This window comes from Xiphophorus hellerii, chromosome 21 (assembly GCF_003331165.1).
Source record: "Xiphophorus hellerii strain 12219 chromosome 21, Xiphophorus_hellerii-4.1, whole genome shotgun sequence".
Lineage (NCBI taxonomy): Eukaryota > Metazoa > Chordata > Actinopteri > Cyprinodontiformes > Poeciliidae > Xiphophorus > Xiphophorus hellerii.
The window spans coordinates 21,605,688-21,627,268 of NC_045692.1; positions in this window are offsets into that span (position 1 = coordinate 21,605,688).

The window sequence follows — 21,581 nt, forward strand, 5'->3', positions numbered from 1 at the left end:
ATAGCAGCCAGCTGGACCTCTTCAGTGAAGTATTGTTTTTGTAAAAAGATAAAAAATGAAGAAGAAGAAGAAAATGCTTCTCCCTTGATGGTCTTGTCACTGAAATAGGCCAGCATCACTGTGGGTTCCTTTGAACAGTCTGGCATGATTTTAGAGAGCATCATAGGGGAGCAGAATCATAAGAAATGATCTCTCAGAGGTATTGGAACAAAAGCAAAAAAGTTGCTGATAGTTGAAAGTTTCTGGCTCTGGAGTCAGAGAGGAACTATATTCAGCTGCACAACAGCTGATTGCAGTCAATACTTGAGTCATGTAGACCTGCCCACAGGCATAAACATAACACCATTACAGACAGACAGTACATTTCATATGTAACTGTAGGTTACATTTGGACACCTTTTCAGACTTTCATGCTAGATTTCTAAAATTTGGGCACATTTGTAATGGAAACACAGCTTCTGTTGACCTAAAGCCTAAGCAGATAATCAGATGATTGCAGACAGGTGTGCAGCCACGATCTATAGGAAAGATCCTTTGTTTGAAGAGGTTTCTCATGTGAGCACACAGAGACACACATACACACCAGGATCCATCGTTCATCCATGTATGATCTACAGACACGTTTCATGTCGTTTACATCTGGAAAATCTGTGCATGTGCACAACATGGGGAGCAAAACGTTGATACTTTTAATTGCCATCAATAGCCGTGCTGCTACCGTAGAACAAATATATTAACAAAATGCAATTTGGAAACGCAAATATTATTAATTTCCAGTCCAGGGCGCCACAGCAGCATAAAAAATAACACAGAAAAACCATTGAAGAACAAGAAGACCACCTGTATTCTTTTTTTCTCACTCTCTGTGTTGGCTACACTACACACTCAGTCAGTTGCTATTGCCATAGCAACTGACTGACAACAGCTCCACTAGTGTGTCAGGGTTCAACACCAAAAAACACACTAACATTTCTCACGCAAAGAAGAGAGCTTCATGTTTATTTTTGGAATTATTTATAAGTGACAGTTTTTTTTTTAAAAAAACCCATCATGTTGACGTCACACTGATCCTTTCAGGGTCGTCGGGGGATTAGCACCCTTTTCCAGTGGTTATTGGGACAGATCGCCACTCCATCACAGGACAAAAAAACTATAAAACTATACACACGCCTACACACACACGCCCCCGCACGCCAACACGCGCACACACCTTAAGGCAATTTGCAAATACCAATTAACCCAGTAGCCATGTCAGGGTGAACATACAAACTCCATGCAATCTTGCTGCAAGGCAACAGTGCTACCAACTGTTCTTGATTTTCCAGAAATGGGGGGGGGACACTTTTCATTGTAGTTTCTTTTCCTTTAACAGTCAACCCTCTTGTATTAGTATTATAATACTACTAATAAATTTAGACTGTTTTTCTGTGCCTTCAGCAGAACTTATCTTTTAAATGATGCCAGATATGACTGAAGCGGTCTGGGTTCATTTGTATGCATGAGGCCTTTCTGGCTCACACTTCTGGTCATCAGACATTTCTGACTCATAAAACTGTAATAGTAATATGACTAATATAAAACTTTTATGAATATAGTGCACACAAAGCTCAGGGCAAGTAAGGGTTGTCATGAGACCAGAATTTAACGGCAAACCAAGATTAAGGCGGGTGGGTTCGATGCATAACGTAACCAGTTGGAAGGAAAACTTAAAGCTGAATTACCATAGCAAAATGAAGAAACAAGGCAGCAGTTCACCCCAGGACAGATTTTTAAATAACCATGACTACAGCCTGAAGTAACGCACTTTCTATTCGTTGGTCTCAGTACAGTTAGAAACCAGCCAAAGCTCTTCTTTATTGTTTAAATTTTATTTTTGAGTTGCAAAAAACATTTTGATTCTGGACCAAAAAGCTCCAAATCAAGACAACTGTTTTGATTGCAGGCACTTCCAAAGCTCCACAAGCTTCACTTTAATAAAGCCCTGATTTCATTGGAAAGACATTTGAGGAAACACTTCCTCTCTGTTAAAATAAGACAATATCTGAGCTGCTACTTCAACCACAATGGTCAGAGAGAAACACATTTTCTCCTGCTGCTTCATTCCTCTGCTCTTTTCTGCTCTGCTTCCTCCCATGGTGCGCTGTTCCATCTTGCAACACAATTAGCATTTATGCTAAGTGTGCTAGGATTCCAGTAATTGTATTTAAGTTTAAGCTGTTAGCTTTATTTAGTGTCATCTATCTTCAGACTCCAAACAGCTTCTCCGCCCCTGCTAAGGAAATCCTACCCACAGCATATTTCTGCCCTCCATGTTTACAGTGATAGTGTTTTTTTTTATTATTAATTTTTTTGTTAATGTTTTGGTAATCATGTCAGGGGTGTCTTTGTGAGTAATTCAGTAGGTGACTGTATGCATGTAATATCATTTATTTTTCTCTGCTTGGATTCAGATACATGTAAATGGACAATGTGAAACAATAGATTAAGCAAAAAATTTTCATTTTTGGTTTGATGAGTTTGCAGAAAAATATCAACTGTATTTGTTTGTTTTATTCATTACTGTGGGTGCATTGGTGGCACAGTTGTTCATAAATAGATAAAAACACTGAATAAAAAAGATGTTATGGAGAATAAGCCGAGTGGTAAAGCAATGCAGCAGCTTTGACTTACCACATCGTTTCTATTCCCACAGCCTCTGGTTGGAGAAGAGCAACAAGCTCAAAGATGAAAAGTTTAGAGATCAAGTGTCTGCACATACTCCAAAGGGTTAAATAGGAGTACCCAATAAAAAATAAAGCCACACATTTTAGACTTCTTTGTCAGAAAGCAAAATCATTTTTCCTTTTCACATGTGTCCACAGCATTGTGTTGGTCTATCAAATATAATCCTGACAAAAACATTTGAAATTTCACTAACGTGACAAAATGTGAAAATGTTCAACACATTCGAATATTTTTGCACATAACTGAATGTGAATGAAGGCACACTGAAGCACAGACAACAGGAAAAACAAGTCAAATGGATGTGAACCAGCTGGCAGAGATCAGACTGCAAATCCTTCTGTTCATGGTGAGTGTAATTTTAGCTCCAAATTTTTAGGTGCTGAAATGTGAACATGAATTATTCAGCTTTAATCTGTGCAAACTAAACCTAGAAGTAGCGGAAAAGGGAAACTTTCTCAACGCTGCGACATGCTTCTAAAATACATGGAAATAACTCAAGAATAGTTTTAATTGGATATTTGCACTCTAGCCACTGCATCTGTTTAATTTTTAATCTACAACTCCAATTCCTTGTTTCAATCCCAGCTCCTAAAGACTCTTGATTTTGATTGTATTTAAGGGATCATTTTTCCTTAGAGCTGAAAATGTGTTAACTCATTTGGAAAGTATGCCGTTTATTTACATTTATTTTACCAGCTGGAAGAAAATAGTTTTAAAAAATAAGAGCCTGCCCTTGTGGAAGACCTGACTGATCCCAGTATCTTCCAAACGCAGCCCGGATCTCTGGGGTCACCTTGACTGACTGCTCTGTTTACGGCTCTGTTCATGTTTAATCCATTTTATTCACATGCTCTGAAAGCAAACGGTTCACAGACATGCAGGTCTGGAAAGATGCCGGCAGAGCTCATGTTTTTTGTGGTGAGCTAGACTGAAAAACACCAGGGAGGCGAGTTGAACACGAGGGAAGGAGGAAGATGATGTTTAAATTACTTCCAGTTTTTCTATGAAGTTCTTGAGAGCAGACCAAACTAATATGGATTATACTTCAGCATAATTGCTGCACTAAGTGGTTTAGTAATAAGACGGAAATGGACAATTACAAAATGGAAATCTACTGAATCCTACATTTCTTCCTCAAAATACAGACAATATCCATTCATAAGCCTTTGATGAGAACCTTCTAATATATTACTGATGTATGGCGAAATGCTTGCAAAACAACAAACAGTAACAGTGTTTTTTGGGGGAGAAAATAAGGAAAATGTATAAAATAGATATCTTAAATATCCACTGTCTTTACAATGTAGAAATTTAAAACGTAATGATCTGTTTTTTTGACAAGAGCAACAAGGTATGAAGCATAAATGTAAAGTTGGAATATTATTCATGGTGTATGCACAAGAGAAAATACTGCACATTAAAACAAATGAAAAAATGTTTAATGCGGGAACTAAAAAACACAGCTAGTTCTTAGGCTTCATTCATTCATTCACCTGATCTAAGATGCATTTTTTAAAAATAATTTTCTTAAAACTCTGTTCACTGTTATATTTTGTGGATGGGAAACAACAAACCTTAGAGTAAATCTTCTGGGTTGCATGCCGTTGGACTTGTAAGATGAAAGCCTTAAATCTGCACAGATAACACAGAGGCTAATATGGAAAGAGACAACCAATCTACCTCTGAATCAAATACTGCTGGACAGCTTTTATCTTTTCAGTCAGTGTAGATCTGAAAATGGCCATCCAGCTTCACAAGGTAATGGAAACTTTCATTATGAGAAACCATACGCTTGACAGTTATTGACACCACAAACTTTAAAACATCTTTAAAAAATGTAATGTTTCTGCAGCTGCAGAATTTCACACAAACAATTCCAATAACATTAAGCAACAACATTTTTTTTGTTAATATTTAAATTTTTAGGATGAAAAGAGTGTTCAGATTCCGCATTACCATTCAACTAACGCAGATGCATGTTGATCTTTATAAGGTAAAATGAAAACGCTGTCCAAAACATTGAGTTTCGGAATTATTTGTAGTTGAACAACCCCAGACAAGTGTCAGTGTTTATATACAGTTAAAACCAGATATTTACATACTCCGAATAAAAAAATAAAATAAAATAAAAAAAAAAAAATATATATATATATATATATATATATTTTTTTTTATCACTTTCTGAAGTTAAATGAGAAATCCACAGCTGTGATTTCAATTCATCAGAGGTTTGTGGAAGGAAACCCAAAAAGGTTTCATCCCTGATACTGACCAAATGTGTGTAAACTTCTTCATTTGAAAAAAGGCATTTGGAAAAAAATAAATAAATAAAAACTCTAAAAAATGGTATCGCTACATTTTCTGGCTATTAACAAAAATAAATAATTTTAATTCTAACTCACTTAAACAGGAGAAGTTTAGGTGAGTTAGAAGATCAAACTTCTTCAGTTTGGTTTGCTTAAACTTCAGGTTTTGGTCTTTTTATTCCATCTATCCATGTGTGTAACTATCTAGTTTCCATGGTTTTGAGTGTCTGTTCTGTAGGTTTCTACGCCTGAAGTTAGATTTAAATAATTTTAATAACTGCAGTATAATTTTTATCGTTCTAGTCATCATTAACTACAGCTTTAGCATAGGTGCTCACATCTTCCTGCTAAAATTCTCCATCTCATTTTTGGGAGGAATCACTTTATTCATGTTGCTTAGAAACGGAGGCTGGCTGATAATTTGACCATCTAAACGTGCCTTTAAGAGTCATTTCAATCATTTTCAAAAGTACTTTTAGTAATTTTAGCAGAACAAAATTGTGGCACGGTGCTTGTTTTTGTTCTCTGTACTTCAGTCCATCAGGGGATAAGTGAAGCTCCATCTATTTGCTAATAAAACCGCAGGAACAGAGCTCCAAGATCCACCTTCAAATGAAAACTTCATTAAAACTGTTTGCTCACTGCAAACAGGCTTTTCTTTCCAAGTTCAGCTCCCAGTACTCAGCTGCTCTCAGCAACAGATTTTAATCTTTTATATCAACAGTTAAATAGGTTAAATTAATTGTGTTCTTTTATAAATATGTTTTTCAGTTTAGCTGCTCCAAGTCTCTGTACCTAATTATAAAATGTTGTATACAAAAGTAGGTCTGTCCTAGACTAAATAAAGATTTTGCAGGTCTTTATTTAGTCGTAGGACAGACTCACACAGGTTAGTGCGTAGTTGTGTGGAGGTTTGACCAAAAACCTGTGTGTTGGATGTTTGTTCCTCCTCCTCCTTCATTGCAGGGTGTGACCGGCAGGTGCAGGCTCCACAGCTGCGGCTCTTTAAGGCTGATCAAGAGGGATTTAAAGAGGAGCCGTTTTTCTAAGACAAACTACAGAGCGTTTTGCTCAAATGGGTGGTAATCAGGCTCTCATTTTTTGGCTATCTTGCTTCCACAAAGCACTGACGTTAACTAAAATAGATGAATTACCTCTTCGGCATGTAGCTGAGTTTCACAGAGTCCTGCTAATGACCATATTATTGAGTTTAGATGTGCTGAAGCAGAAAGGCATAGAAGCTGCAAAACTGGAGTTTGACACCTGAAGAATGAAAAGTCAGGCGTTCTTCAATGTAGTAAAAATATATACCATATATGCAATTAAAGGGGTGGTATGTGTTCTCCAGGCACATAGTGCCATTTTATAGCAAAATCTGAACTGTTACTTTGCATTTTTTTTAACAACTGAAGGTATCTAAAACTTAGCTTAAAAGAAATTTGACTTTCTAATCAAATTGGACTCTGTCTCTTTAAGAAGCTCCTACTCTTTTTTGACACTGTCTTCAGCACATAATCTCAACAATAATCATTCATTATAGTGTTTACAGCCATACTTACACAGCAAATTCAAAAGTGTTAAATGTTTTGGTGTTGGTAGACTTTATGCAAAAGCAGAGTTAATTTTACTCTAATAGAGTCACATTCTGTTTATTTCACTCTGGGGTGTATATTATTAATAGTTGCGATGCCACCTTAAGAGCCAATGCCGGGAGCCAAACACGCCAAACTCAAGAGAGACAAATGAGTTGATCCACAAGTGGGAGAGCCACCTGTTTATACCCAGAGGGAAACCCACTTAATAACCTGCAGGTGGGCTTTCAGCTCAGGCACATCAGTGAGGGAAGAGTGTGGGATAGAGAAAGAACAGCCAAGTGGCACAACCGCTACATTACCATAAGCAAAGTACATTGGGGTTTTAGAAGGAAAACCCTCTAAACATTTAGCTTGTTCAGTTGAAAATTTGGGAATTTGCTGAGTGTTCATTGAATGTGATTACAATCTTGGTAACGGATCGTGAATTAGTTTCATCCTTTGCTCTGGCGAGACAATGATTTTCATGCAGAGCAGAATTATACAGCAAATGTGTTAAGATGTGAATGAAGTGACAGATTTGGGAGGGTTGGTATATTTCCTCCGTTCCCTCCGGGCCCCTGGTAGTTGTTGAGTTGGAGCCGTTTGCTTCTCATCAGTGAACAAAACTGACATGGGTAATGAGCTTCCTCATTTTAGCTTGGCAAACAGCTTTTTCAACAAAGAAGGCGCTTTTAGCAAAGTCGCGGTGTGCAGTTGCTCCCAACATTATTGTCTCTGACCACCTCTGACACAATGAGCCAATCTGAATACAAACACCAGATACACACACGGCATATTTTTTTCAGTGTGCCATTCAAGCACTTTAAATAGTCCCACTCACTTTATCAAAACCATACTAATCAGTGCATGGTGTTGGTTTGAAAATGTTCTAAAAAAATTCCTCTATTTATCTGTTTGTAGTCAAGCTTATTTTGATAGCACACAAGGAAGTTTACTTTCTGCAATCACTTCCTTTTTTTCTAGTGGAAAGAAACACTTTTAATCATGCAGGGGAAAAAATGTCAACTTATATTGTTGATTTTACATTTTATTAGATTTTTTTATTTCATTTTCACTTGAGGCCTGACTTGAACTTGTCCCTCAAACTCAGGAACTTCCTTAAACTTATCTCTAAAATACTCGAAAAATAATGTGGATTTGTCTGTAAAGACTCCAGACTTTATTTAGAAAGCGAAGAGTCTAAGGGTGCATTCACACCAGTCTTGTTCAGTCCTTGTAAGTCAAACTCTAGTTCATTTGCCTAGAAAGACCGGTTCGTTTGGGTAGGTGTGAATGTGCAATCGAAATCTGGTGCTGTCCAAAAATACAAACTCTGGTCCGCCTAAAATCCTAATTCTCGGTTCGGTTGAAGTGGATTCTAGAGAGGTTTGAATGCATATGTGAACAGTAAGTGGACCCAAAATCGCTCCAAAAGCAGGAAGTATACCATAGCGCAGGGCATTCTGGGTCAACAGAACCAAAACAAACATGAGAGTCTAATGCTAGAGGGAGAAATGTATAATAATCTTTTGCAAAAGACATAAAATAAATCTGACATCTTCTAAAATCAGATGCCACTCAATTTTGTTTACATTTTGGTAAGAATGAAGTTGCATTCAAGTGTCTTCTTCAGAGGCTTTTGTGACATTTCCTGCAGTGTCACCACAGGTGAAGGGGGAACAAGTTTTTACAGTCAGTTTGTATCGTTTGAATCAGTTTAGTATGAAAAAGAACCTCAGCAACTGAAAATAGAACAAATGTTGCAATTTTGCTCCAATCCAACTTATTCACTAAAAGTCATGCATCTTCACAGCCCACAGAAACATAACGCAGACAGTTGTAGTGTTTTGGGAATAACAGTTTTTTGGTTTTACTTTGTCATCGTGTCTACAGCTGGACCTTGCCCGGTTACTGTTGGCAGCACACAGTCTCCTGCACGAACCCAGGCTGCAGCTACACACATAAAACCAATGAATGTTTTGGATTGGTGTGTAGATAAGATTCACCGCATGTGCAATATGACAGAAGACATAGTTACAGTAATCCAGACAGGTTTGGGTTCACACATCTAGCAGAATCAACACCATGTTTTGAATCATCTAATAACAAACATGTAAACACCAGAATGTCTGAACACTTTTGAAAAAAATATCAAATAGATCTCCAACACATTAAATGATGAAAACATAATTGCTATTATCAAGCCTATTAGAAAGTCTGATTGACAATGACAGCATGTCGTTTCTCCACTCAAGTGAAGCAGATGGAGCATAAAAGCAGACGTTATGTCTCTGTGTGGTAGCAGGGAAAGGGTACCATTAGCTCCAAAGCAATGGAACAAGATGAGTTTGCGCTATGAAGCTTTCAAATATATTTTTGACAAACATTTTGTAAAAGCTGTAAAGGATTACAAACTCATCCAAGTATTTTAGCGAAAGACAAAACGGGAAACATTTAAATTAAATTGTATAAAGTGGGCTTTTCATTATTTCCATAGGGGTACCAACACTACTATAGAAAAAAAGTTTTGATTATGAGAGCTTTTAAATAGTACCAAGGACATAAAATAAATTGTAAAATAATACAAGAACAGTCTGTGTCCTCATTTCTGAATTTGCTTTTTTTTTCTGGTCCTTCTTTAAATCTCCAAGACGACCAAATATGTACCAACTGGTTGTTTGGGATGAAAACATCCTCTCCAGCCTTGGCAACAAAAAAGTAAACAAGAGGATAATTTAATTAGAATCATGTGGTTTAAATCTGACTTTATAGTCCATATGTGAACAATATATTTGTTTAATGGCAATCTAAATAGCATTTATTTTTGTTTTCAATTCAGACAAAGGCATATTTTATGTTTATTAAATCAAATGTGCGTCTGACTACAGTCTGAATGATTATTTCATCTTTCATGGAAGTTAGCATCCAAAGGAAAATCATGTAAAGAAAAGTTCCAGATTAATCAGACTGCACCAAATGCTATGCTTTTAATCATGTCATAAATATCAAGTGGTGTAAAGTTATCAAATTATGCACTTCATTCCTGATGCCCATGAATCTGAAAGAAAGCTGAAAAAAGGAGCAATCGCAAACATCTTTACATATTGTGATGATGCATACTTGGTAATATGTTAAGTACACATTTCAGTTTAAACTGCTAGAAGTGTTTCTACATTTACATCAATATGTTTCCTTTGTGAACACTTTTTTCTTTAATGCCATGCAGACAGCAGCGCAGCAGACTGAGGAGAGACCCTTGAAAATAAGAACCCCAACACTCCATCGTTTCATTTACCACCATCACCACAAGGCTACAGGTGCATCAGGAAACACATAAGTGGCCCATAAATAATAGTTTCTCTCGTTTTTTGCTCAGTGAAACAGAATGAATAGATTAATTGTAAAAGTGCTCTCAGTCGAGTCTTCAGCTCATTTATGAAGGAGATTTTTCTTACTACACCAAGGTGAATAAATTGTTCCACCACCAAAGAAGCCAGCGGAGGTAGCGGGAAGATTTATTTTCCACAATGTGTATTTTATACTTTTTGGGAAATTAGAAGTAGCAAATTCAGGGATGCTGCCTTGTCTGTTGCTTGAAACTCTGTTGCTTTGTAGTCAGTCAGTCTGGAATGTGAAGTGCACCTTACTGTCAAACTGGACAGTATTTAGTGACTACATTTGACTTTTGCCAATTTTTTTTGAGGCATTAGGGGTCATATTACTGTTATGCGTGCACACCCACATCACTATTTACTGATTCTGTGAACATTTATCCTGCAAATGGATGTTTCTATGGCAAATATTTATAGTTTGAGGGTTAGCCATTTCCATATGGTTTTATGCAACTCAAAGCTTTTGATAACTTTTGATGTCCATTTTGAAGTGTGTATGTCATAAGCTATTGAAGGATTTCTCTCAGTGTAAAACTATGATTATGACTCTAAAACCTTGTTTTTGTAAAGCATGAGAAACTACAAGTCCACATTTCATATTCCTCAGTCAAAGCATACTTTGTGCTGTGTATTATTTTGGTCACGCCCATCAAATTGGTTACTAAATAATTTTGAGGGTTTGGATTAATGTCCATCTTGTTTAATTTGGTGTGAATCATATGATACATGTGCAAATTAGAGCCAAATAAAAAAAATCCAGGTGGTGCTGTTGAGGCTATTTTTTTTTCAACTTTTGTGAAATCCTTAAAATATGTAAATTTCACACACACCTGACACAAGTGAAAAGTACAGATGCAATAAACCTTTACTGCCTAATAAAGCAGCACAACCTGACAGTCTAATATTCAAGTTTGTGTCTCTTCTCTGCTAAAGCTCTTGTTATATGGAAGTCAACTTTTCTGTTTTATGTTTGCAAAGAAGCTACTGGATGCAATAACTGTGTTTACTGAAGATCTATAGTACTGACCTCACATCTAATGAAATGTTTGGAGAAGATTGTTTCCCATCACCTGATGTGGCAGGTATCAATCATTCAGGATTCTCAACAGTTCGTCTTCTGGAAGGATGTGACGGTATTTCATCAAAAAAGAGAAAAGAAATCAAATCAAATCTCTATCACACAATACCAATATAGATTGGATATTACTATAGCTTTAGCTTGCTTGACTTAAAAATAAATTGGCATCACTATAACTGATTCACTAGTGTGGTGCATCTAAAAATGCCACCACATTATTATTATTATTTCTATAATTTTGAAATATTTTCATGTATAATTTATTCTATTTTTTCCAAAAGTGAACAAATTATATTTTGTTTGCATTTCGGCATGTTAATCTGCCTGGGATGGGAGCAGTAGTGGCGAAGCGGAACCTTTGTTTGGGGGACGTTGCTTCCGGGTTGGTTATGGGGCGGAGTTCCGGTTTGCCTCAAACGCAATCTGGACAAGTACACCTGGATGCTAATGGCAGCGTTTCGGACGTCATTGTTGATTTCTATTTTATTACTTCTGGTCAGTACACGGTGAAAACAAACCAAAACTACTCTGTAAGATGTTTACCTCTTATTTGACCAGTATATTGCTCTGTGTTATGGTTTCTGCCAGTAGTTGCCAGTTTAATCAGGTGAGGGTAAAGTTAGCAGTATGCCAGCCGGCGCTGGGAGGTCAGGTGATTAGTAGACCATGACATCTTACTAACTCTGGATTTTATGAGTTTTATTTTGCTTTTATTTGAATAATATTCAGTTTGTTACTTGTTGACTCAAATTAGCTCAGAGCCTGAAAGTAAGGTGAGTCCAGCCAAAGTTAAATGTAGAGAAACTATTCTTTGTTTATAAAGTGTGGGAATTGAGGTTAAAGTTGAAACAATAAGTTAATTTCTGTATTTGTTTTGAATGTCTTGTGATTCTATTTTTGATCAGTATTCAGTTAAAATCAGTGCACATTTTAATGCTTATGCCAGTTAACATAGAGCTAAATGCAGCAGGGCTTTAAAACAGTTGTTTTATCCTGTTTGATACACGTACCGTGGTTGTCTTCATTTAAGTGAAGGATGGAAATGCGAAAAGGATAATGTATGAAGTTAATTATTACCTGTGAGAAAAGTAAACCAGGTTCATAAGACAATGGTTATGTAAAACATGAATACTGTACACTTTAAAAGGTTTGTTTATTAACAAATAAAGGAAAACTAACGGCAGTGCATCGGTCGTCATTGCAGACTTCTATTTTATTATTCTTCAGATTGTGCAACATCACTGTTAAAGCAGTCCTGACACTCGGGACCTGTAACTCTAGCACCAAGGGGCACACCTCATATACAAGGCAAAGAGTCATTCATTGTGTACTGAGGTAGTTCTGACTTGAATGATGCTCCAGGTACTTGCTAGATAGCAAGTTATTAAACCAACAAAAAGATCAAAATCACTGGCAGATTCAGGGTTAATCTTTTAATTTTATCAATATGCATATTGTAACTTTAGGTAATTACATTTAGCAGTGACACAATCAGAGTCCCAACTTGAATCACATAGAAAACCTGTTGAATTTGCAAAAGATTAGGGTGCTGGCAAGGCGGCCTTTCTACTTTGAGGACATTAATATTATTACAAAACCATAAAAAGGCAAACAAAAAAGAAAAGAAATAAACACACCAGTGGAGACCTGCATTGAAATAATGAAAGAGAATCTGTTCTGCTTTGAGTGGCAAATGCAAAGGAAATCCATTTATCAAAACATCCAGTCTGTGTTGAACCTATTATTGAATTTTTCTTCATTTTTTTTTACAGGAAAGGTCAAGAAAATGTCAAAACAGAATTTAACTTGCTTAGAAAATTTTTTATTTCTTGCAGAAATTTAAATTTTTCTCACCTCGCTTTAATAAAATGACAGACTTGAAGGGTTATTCAACCTTGACAGCGCTATCTGTTTAAGTACTTTATGGTGTTAATCAGTAATTTGTTTAATTTCACAGATCTGTGGTCAAATCTGCTGAAGGAGTCTGGCACATCCTCACCGCCAGTGTATCAGCAGTGCATGGAAGGAGAGCTTCAGGGAAGGATGCCCCACTAAACTCACCACTTCTCTAACCCTGACATTTAGCAGTCCGACATGAGAACTGGTTGAACAGGTCAGATCAAGATTTTCTTTAAATGTAATTACTAAAAACATCATCGCAGTGATGATGGTTATTTATCCATGTATAAAGTGGTTTCAAGAAATAAAATGCGAAACAAATAACTGTTTTGTTTTCACCGTTATTAGAAAGAAAGCCAATAAAAAGCTGTGGCAGTCATAAAATATTTGATGACTCACTTAGTTATACTACATTACATGGTAATAGCTGTGTCGTATTTGGTTTGGTAACACCATTCCCATTTGCATCCCTCCAGGCAGCTTAACTTGTTTTGAGAATGGCAAACATGGAGTCCCTCGGGGCAGATCCCACAAAGGAAATGGTCTGTGTCTGTTTGTGTTTGTAAGACACAAAAAAGGAGAATGGAGTGAATAGGGGGAAGAGAGCTCCGGCATCGCTGAGTTTGAACAGAACGCCGAGCATATGGCTTTGAGTCATTCAGCGGAGGAAAGAGAAAGGTGCGTTTCTTGATTTAATGAAGTGGTGCAGACAGCACTGAGTGTGAGACAGGCTGCTATTTAAGGATTCCTGTTAGTCACAATTATGTATCCTGCCTCAGAACATGAGAGTGAATTTAAAAACAACTCAATAAAGCTTTTCTTAATTTTTTATTATGACTGTCTAGTTGGGTTTTACTAATCTTGCAGTATTTCCTGAATGAAACAGGTTGTTCTTATACTTTTTTTAATCACTAAACTGACTTGTTTTGCCATTTAAATGCTTTTTTAAATAGAAAATACACACTTCCTTTGTATTCCAGAGACAACTCTAGAAAAACGGACATTTGTTAGGGTGAACCTTTCCTTTTAAAGCAAGATGGTAACTTTAAGAGGGGAGCAAGGTGATAGCTGAGTCATGGTGGTATTCAATGTTTAATGCACATATTTGTGCTCCTGCCTGCAGCAGCAATATCAGCGATAGCGACAACATTCTGCACCTCAGCAAAGGCAATCCGCACTTAGGTAGAGGTGACATCCGTTTATTTTAGTTCATTTTGATCATTATAACCTATAGATGTCGGTGTATGAAAAATTTTAATATTACAAGTAACTAATTACTTCCCACCTCTACATTTTGGTCAGTACTCCTTGTAAAGTCAGACGTTTTTGATGTTTTTAGGAGTTGGTATCAAATAAGTACAGGATAATAATAACAATCATAATCCCAGAGGCATTGAAAAGGAGGAACAAAGAGAAGAGAAGGAGAAAGTTCAAACTATTCCTTCCATTGATCATAACGGGCAACTTATACTGCCTGATTTTATTTATATAGCACATTTCAGCAACAAGGCAGTTCAAAGTGCTTTACATCATAAAAACACAAAAATACAAAGTTGTACAACACACAGTCAACAATTGTCAAGAGCCATCGTTGCACATCAAAATGTTGAATAATGTTTCATTGATTATGTTTTGAAAGCAACTCTAAACCTTTAGATTTAAAGGTACCCTGCTTTTGCAGTTTTCTGGGACTTTGTTCCAGATTTGTGGTGCATAGAAGCTGAATGCTGCTTCTCCATGTTTGGTTTTGGGAACCAGAAAACCCAATAAATAAAGTAAATAATTTGAATTGAATTAAATAAACCCCAACATGTGGACAGCATAACCACTCACTGTTTGTTAAATGCACGTTTCTGTGTGTTGTCTCCTTCGGTTCTTCAGTTTTTATGTGTAGCGTTTTTGATTTCCCAGTTCATATGTGTCCAGGCTCCGCACCTCCCTACCAAAAAAGGAAAAAACTATTTCATAGCTTTGCAAAATGATTCCACATTTCAAACGAAAGCGAACATTTGACAGACTGGTGTCTGGTTAGATGTGAAAAACAGATTTTCTTTGACTTACTTTGCACTGCCTCTGCAATGAAAAGTTCTGGATAGCTGAAAGGACATTTCATGAAGGAGAATCATTTCTTTGAAACTTGATTTAAAGACATTTGATTCCGAAACTTATCTTTCTGCTTTTATTCTTGTGTAAAACTTTTACAAGGAGTGATATTTTTTTAATGCTTATTTGACCGTCTCTTGGACAATAATTAAGACGACTTTGAGAAGATTCTGTTTAGTGTCAGACTTGTTAAGTTATGGCCATTTAAATGAAATTCAAGTAAACCTCAGTATGGCAGTGTCACTGCTGGAGCACCAATCATTTTATTTCTATATATATATATTTATATATAAATCCCTTGGAAAATGAGGGCAATTTTCCTCTTACTTGAAATAAATGGGATTTGATACCCATACTGTATGATGCAATTAGCCACCTGTGGCCTTCATATCAAAGCTATCAGTCATTATTTCCCTGACACAGTTCCAGCAATAACTCAATATGTGAAGCTTTTGATTTGCTATCCTGAATGATTTTGCCTTTAACAAAGCTTCACAGAACCAAACCAATTAAACAATCCCCATTCCTGTGGTTTGCTTTAATTCTTGGTTTCATTATCGTCTGACTTTGACCACAGATCTTTTCAGAGTTCAATAACAGATGGTGCGTTTGCGCTGACGTCTCCGTGTCAAGGTCAGCCTCTGCTGCCGCCGCACAATTAGTGGGGTTAACGAAGCTGTTTGGCCGCAAAGAAATGCAGTTTCACCCACTTAGATCAGCACCACCCTGCAAAGCTAACGTGCTAACTGAGCCAACACTCAGCTGCTGCGGTGACAGCTTTCTTCCTGCTTCACATGACGACAGACGAAGTGGCTCGTTTTAATTTAATCATAATTAGCTCTACAATCCTTAACCTTCCGGTGGGGTCGGAGTTGAGGTGTTATTGGAAACCGAGGCAAAGCGAACTGGAAAGTCTTAGCATAACAAACTGGCTAATGTGTATTCATTTGTTTGAGCCAAAGCAGATTGTTCCGTGGCGACAACAATAGAGGAGTTTATTCAAAAGGCGGCTTGACAGCTCGTCTTTTGCTGCATCACGACAGCGCGCCTTGCGTGACTCAGTAATTGAATGCTGTAAACAAATTGGCTTCCAACCAAACAATGCTCTCGATGCCCGACTGTCCGGTTAATAATCATGTTTTCCTACTTTTCAAACTCAACTTGTCATTTTGATTTGTTAAGTGACTTACGAGGAAGCTAAGATGTAGATTTTATGAACTCGCTGAACTGAGTAGAGTTGGCTGAACTCCTCACACCCTCCTCATTACTCCTTCTGTTTAGTTCAGTTCTATATTGTTCTTGCTAAAATTCCCTTTAGCAAGACGCCACAGGCAGTACAGGGTTTTATCCAACTTATGTAGTTTTAGAGTAGCGCTCTCTCTCCCCCACCTGTTGCTGTGTCACTCAGCTGTGTAGCCAATGGAGGGGAATTGCTATACAAATTTGGCTCTTGTCAAGACAAGCACCTGTCATTATTTTTAAGTTAGTGAGAGTTTAACCTTAAATTTGCAAACAGCTGCAGGGGGAGATCATGTCTCTCAGCACAACACAAATCCAACTGCAGCTTCACTAATGGTGGAGATTGCTTTTTGGCTAAACATAGCTTACATCAATCTTTTAGGCCATTGTGTTCCTTATAAAAAGCAGAGTGGCACAAAAGAGCTAACATTCAATGCAGAGTATGTTTTCTGTTGATATATTTCTAAATTTAGCTGGAAGGCTTTATTTTTTTTTCTTCCAGTGCACCCCCAGTGTTCATAGGGGTAACATGATTACTATTATTAGCAATCATGTTACCTTCAGTGATTTTGAAAATGTTAAATATCAAAAATAACTTGAATTAAAATGTGACTATAGCCATGTCTAACGCTTTGAAATTAGCATTAGCGTCTGTATTTTTAAGATCCTCCTACTCTTTCTGACACTCCTCCTTCACCACATTGTAACAACAATACTTCTCCATGCTGCCCATTGATGTCTTTTACAACTGTTTTTAGGAGTTGCAGTTTGAATTTCAGCTCAGCAGATGCGCAGGTCACCAGTTGTTTGCTAATTACTGCTGCCGCTAGTCTTGTGGAGCCTCTATTGCCAACTCCTCAGCAAGAAAAATAGCTATTGGCTTCACTAAAAGAAATCAAAACTTTTTAGTTTTTATTTGTACCGTTTGGAAATATGAAAAAATGTGTTGAAGAGACAGCAGTTGTTTGTTATACAGACCACCGTCACTAAGAATCGATGTGAGCGTGTAAGAATAAACTCATATCACTAGCTGAATTTCCATTGGACAATTTGACATTTTGAAAGTAAATTTGCTTATTGGAAACACCAATTTTGGGAAAACGTTTATGTTAAAAGGTCTTGACGCTCAGATGAAGTGGGGTTTCATCGTATCGAAACGTTTATCGTTTATTTCGCAAAACTGCAATGGAAACACTTTTTTTTCTCATCACGAGTCACATGATCAACAACCGGATGTCATTACTGGCGGAAACTACAAAGAAGATGACAGGAAATGTCACATGTTTTTAATGTTTTTAACTTTGTTGACTCATCGCATCAACACAGTTATTCATGTATGATTTTATCTGTGTTTCTTATTTAATGGAAACACCCAATTGCGAAATTGTAATTTTTCTACATTTGTTATGGAAACACGGCTATTGTCTTTGTAATCGCTGCAACCTATGAGGATCATGGTTCATTTAATGCCCATTTAAACACAACAACAGACATTTACTAGAGCTTTGCTTGGCTATACCTTCTGGATGTGACAGAGTGAGACAGAAAGGGGATTCGCTTTCCGTCCTGCAGTAAAAGCTCTGGATTGCATGTCACTGCTCTGGCTATCATCCAGACCTTCCATTAGGTCGTCACCAGACCATGGCAGGAAAGGCCTTTGCCACTCTGCTCAACAACTGAAGAAATAGTCTGTGCTGATACCTTACTAGACCCTCTATGTGTGACTGTAAGTCTTGTACCTATTTCGCTTTTCCTCTGTGTTGGAATGTTTAAAGGATTATGGAAAGATTTACCCCTTAAAATATTTATTGGTTTATTTTTTTTAGGAATAAACAATCATAGCTGCTTTCTGGTTGGTGGATTTTGTGAAGAAGTCCACTTGGAATCTCTTTATCAAATTACATGTTTTATTTTTAGTAACAAAACAATCATCATCATGTTTGGACTGTTCGTTTACAAGTGCATTGTTATTAAAAAAACCCCAAAGGGCTTAGAGTAAAACCACCTGCAGTGGTTGTTCAGCATTTGCGGATTCACAAATTTGCTGATTTTATTTTATTTTTATTTGTGGAAAGGAACTCCTAATTATTCAGAAAAACCCACATATCTGTTTATCTTTTTCGTATTGCTCATTTAAATATTAGAAAATGCAGCTTTAGAAGCGGAAATGGTGCAGTGCTACTGGACACACAACTGGATAGCATTTGCAAACCAGCCAATCAAGCAGTGCCATTTATTTACCTTGGCATTGATTGGTCTCCTCCATGGGCTGCCACCTTATCGTGGTGGAGGGGTTTGAGTGTCCCAATGATCCTAGGAGCTATGCTGTCTGGGGCTTCATGCCCCTGGTAGGGTCACCCAAGGCAGACAGGTCCTAGGTGAGGGACCAGACAAAGAGCAGCCCAAAGACCCCAATGATGAAGGAAAACTTTGGACTTGGTGTTCCCTCGCCCGGACGCGGGTCACCGGGGCCCCACTCTGGAGCCAGGCCTGGAGGGGGGGCACGATGGCGAGCGTCTGGTGGCCGGGCTTTTACCCATGGAGCCCGGCCGGGCTCAGCCCGAAGAGGAAACATGGGCCCCCCCTCCCATGGGCCCACCACCCGTGGGAGGGGCCAAAGGGGTCGGGTGCAGTGTGGGATGGGTGGCAGCAGAGGGAGGGGACCCTGGCGGTCCGATCCTCGGTTGCAGAAACTGGCTCTTGGGACGTGGAATGTCACCTCTCTGGTGGGGAAGGAGCCGGAGCTAGTGCGTGAGGTCGAGAGGTTCCGGCTAGAAATAGTCGGTCTCACCTCGACGCACGGCTCTGGTTCTGGAACCAGTCTCCTTGAGAGGGGCTGGACATACTTCCACTCTGGAGTTGCCCAAGGTGAGAGGCGTCGGGCAGGAGTGGGCATACTTGTTGCTCCCCATCTCGGCGCCTGTACGTTGGGGTTTACCCCGGTGAACGAGAGGGTAGCATCCCTCCGCCTACGGGTGGGGGGACGGGTTCTGACTGTCGTTTGTGCTTACGGGCCGAACGACAGTTCAGATTACCCACCCTTTTTGGAGTCCTTAGAGGGGGTACTGGAGAGTGCTCCTCCTGGGGACTCCCTTGTTCTGCTGGGGGACTTCAACGCTCACGTGGGCAATGACAGTGAGACCTGGAGGGGCGTGGTTGGGAGGAACGGCCCGCCCGACCTGAACTCGAGCGGTGTTCTGTTGCTGGACTTCTGTGCTCGCCATGGATTGTCCATAACGAACACCATGTTCAAGCATAAGGGTGTCCATATGTGCACTTGGCACCAGGACACCCTAGGCCGCAGTTCGATGATCGACTTTGTCATCGTTTCATCGGATCTGCGGCCGTATGTCTTGGACACTCGGGTGAAGAGAGGTGCGGAGCTGTCCACTGACCACTACCTGGTGGTGAGTTGGCTCCGGTGGTGGGGGCGAAAGCCGGTCAGACCTGGCAGGCCCAAACGTGTTGTGAGGGTCTGCTGGGAACGTCTGGCGGAATCCCCTGTGAGACGGAGCTTTAACTCCCATCTCCGGCAAAACTTCGAACACGTCCCGGGGGAGGTGGGGGACATGGAGTCTGAGTGGACCGTGTTCCGTGCCTCCATTGTCGAGGCGGCCGATCGGAGCTGTGGCCGCAAGGTTGTCGGTGCCTGTCGCGGCGGCAACCCTCGAACCCGCTGGTGGACACCTTCGGTGAGGGATGCCGTCAGGCTGAAGAAGGAGTCCTATCGGGCCTTTTTGGCCTGTGGGACTCCGGAAGCAGCTGATGGGTACCGGCGGGCGAAGCGGCATGCGGCTCGGGCGGTTGCTGAGGCAAAAACCCGGGCGTGGGAGGAGTTTGGAGAGGCCATGGAGAAAGACTTCCGTACGGCTTCGAGGCGATTCTGGTCCACCATCCGGCGTCTCAGGGGGGGGAAGCGGTGCAGCACCAACACTGTTTATAGTGGGGATGGTGTGCTGCTGACCTCTACTCGGGACGTTGTGGGCCGGTGGGCAGAGTACTTCGAAGACCTCCTCAATCCCACCAACATGCCTTCCACTGAGGAAGCGGAGCCTGGGGACTCTGGGTTAGGCTCTCCAATCTCTGGGGACGAGGTCGCCGAGGTGGTTAAAAAGCTCCTCGGTGGCAGGGCCCCGGGGGTGGATGAGATCCGCCCGGAGTTTCTTAAGGCTCTGGATGTTGTAGGGTTGTGTTGGTTGACGCGACTCTGCAATGTCGCATGGACATCGGGGGCAGTTCCCCTGGATTGGCAGACTGGGGTGGTGGTCCCCCTGTTCAAAAAGGGGGACCGGAGGGTGTGCTCCAATTATAGAGGGGTCGCACTCTTAAGCCTCCCTGGCAAGGTCTATTCAGGGGTCCTGGAGAGGAGGGTCCGTCGGATAGTCGAACCTCGGATTCAGGAAGAGCAGTGTGGTTTTCGTCCTGGTCGTGGAACGCTGGACCAGCTCTACACCCTCGGCAGGGTCCTGGAGGGTGCATGGGAGTTCGCCCAACCAGTCTACATGTGTTTTGTGGACCTGGAGAAGGCGTTCGACCGTGTCCCTCGGGGAGCCCTGTGGGGGGTTCTCCGGGAGTATGGGGTACCGGGCCCTTTGATACGGGCTGTCAGGTCCCTGTATGACCGGTGTCAGAGTCTGGTCCGCATTGCCGGCAGTAAGTCGGGCTCGTTTCCGGTGAGAGTTGGACTCCGCCAGGGCTGCCCTTTGTCACCGATTCTGTTCATCACTTTCATGGACAGAATTTCTAGGCGCAGCCAAGGTGTTGAGGGGATCCGATTTGGTGGCCTTAGGATCTCATCTCTGCTTTTTGCAGACGATGTGGTCCTTTTGGCTTCATCAGATCGTGATCTGCAGCTCTCGCTGGAGCGGTTCGCAGCCGAGTGTGACGCGGCCGGGATGAGGATCAGTGCCTCCAAATCCGAGGCCATGGTCTTGAGCCGGAAAAGGGTAGAGTGCCTTCTCCGGGTCAGGGGGGGTGTCCTGCCCCAAGTGGAGGAGTTTAAGTATCTCGGGATCTTGTTCACGAATGGGGGAAGAAGGGAGCGGGAGATCGACAGGCGGATTGGCGCAGCGTCTGCTGTCAAGCGGGCGCTGTACCGGTCCGTCGTGGTGAAGAGAGAGCTGAGCCAAAAAGCGAAGCTCTCGATTTACCGGTCGATCTACGTTCCCACCCTCATCTATGGTCATGAGCTTTGGGTCATGACCGAAAGAACGAGATCGCGGATACAAGCGGCCGAAATGGGTTTTCTCCGTAGGGTGGCTGGGCT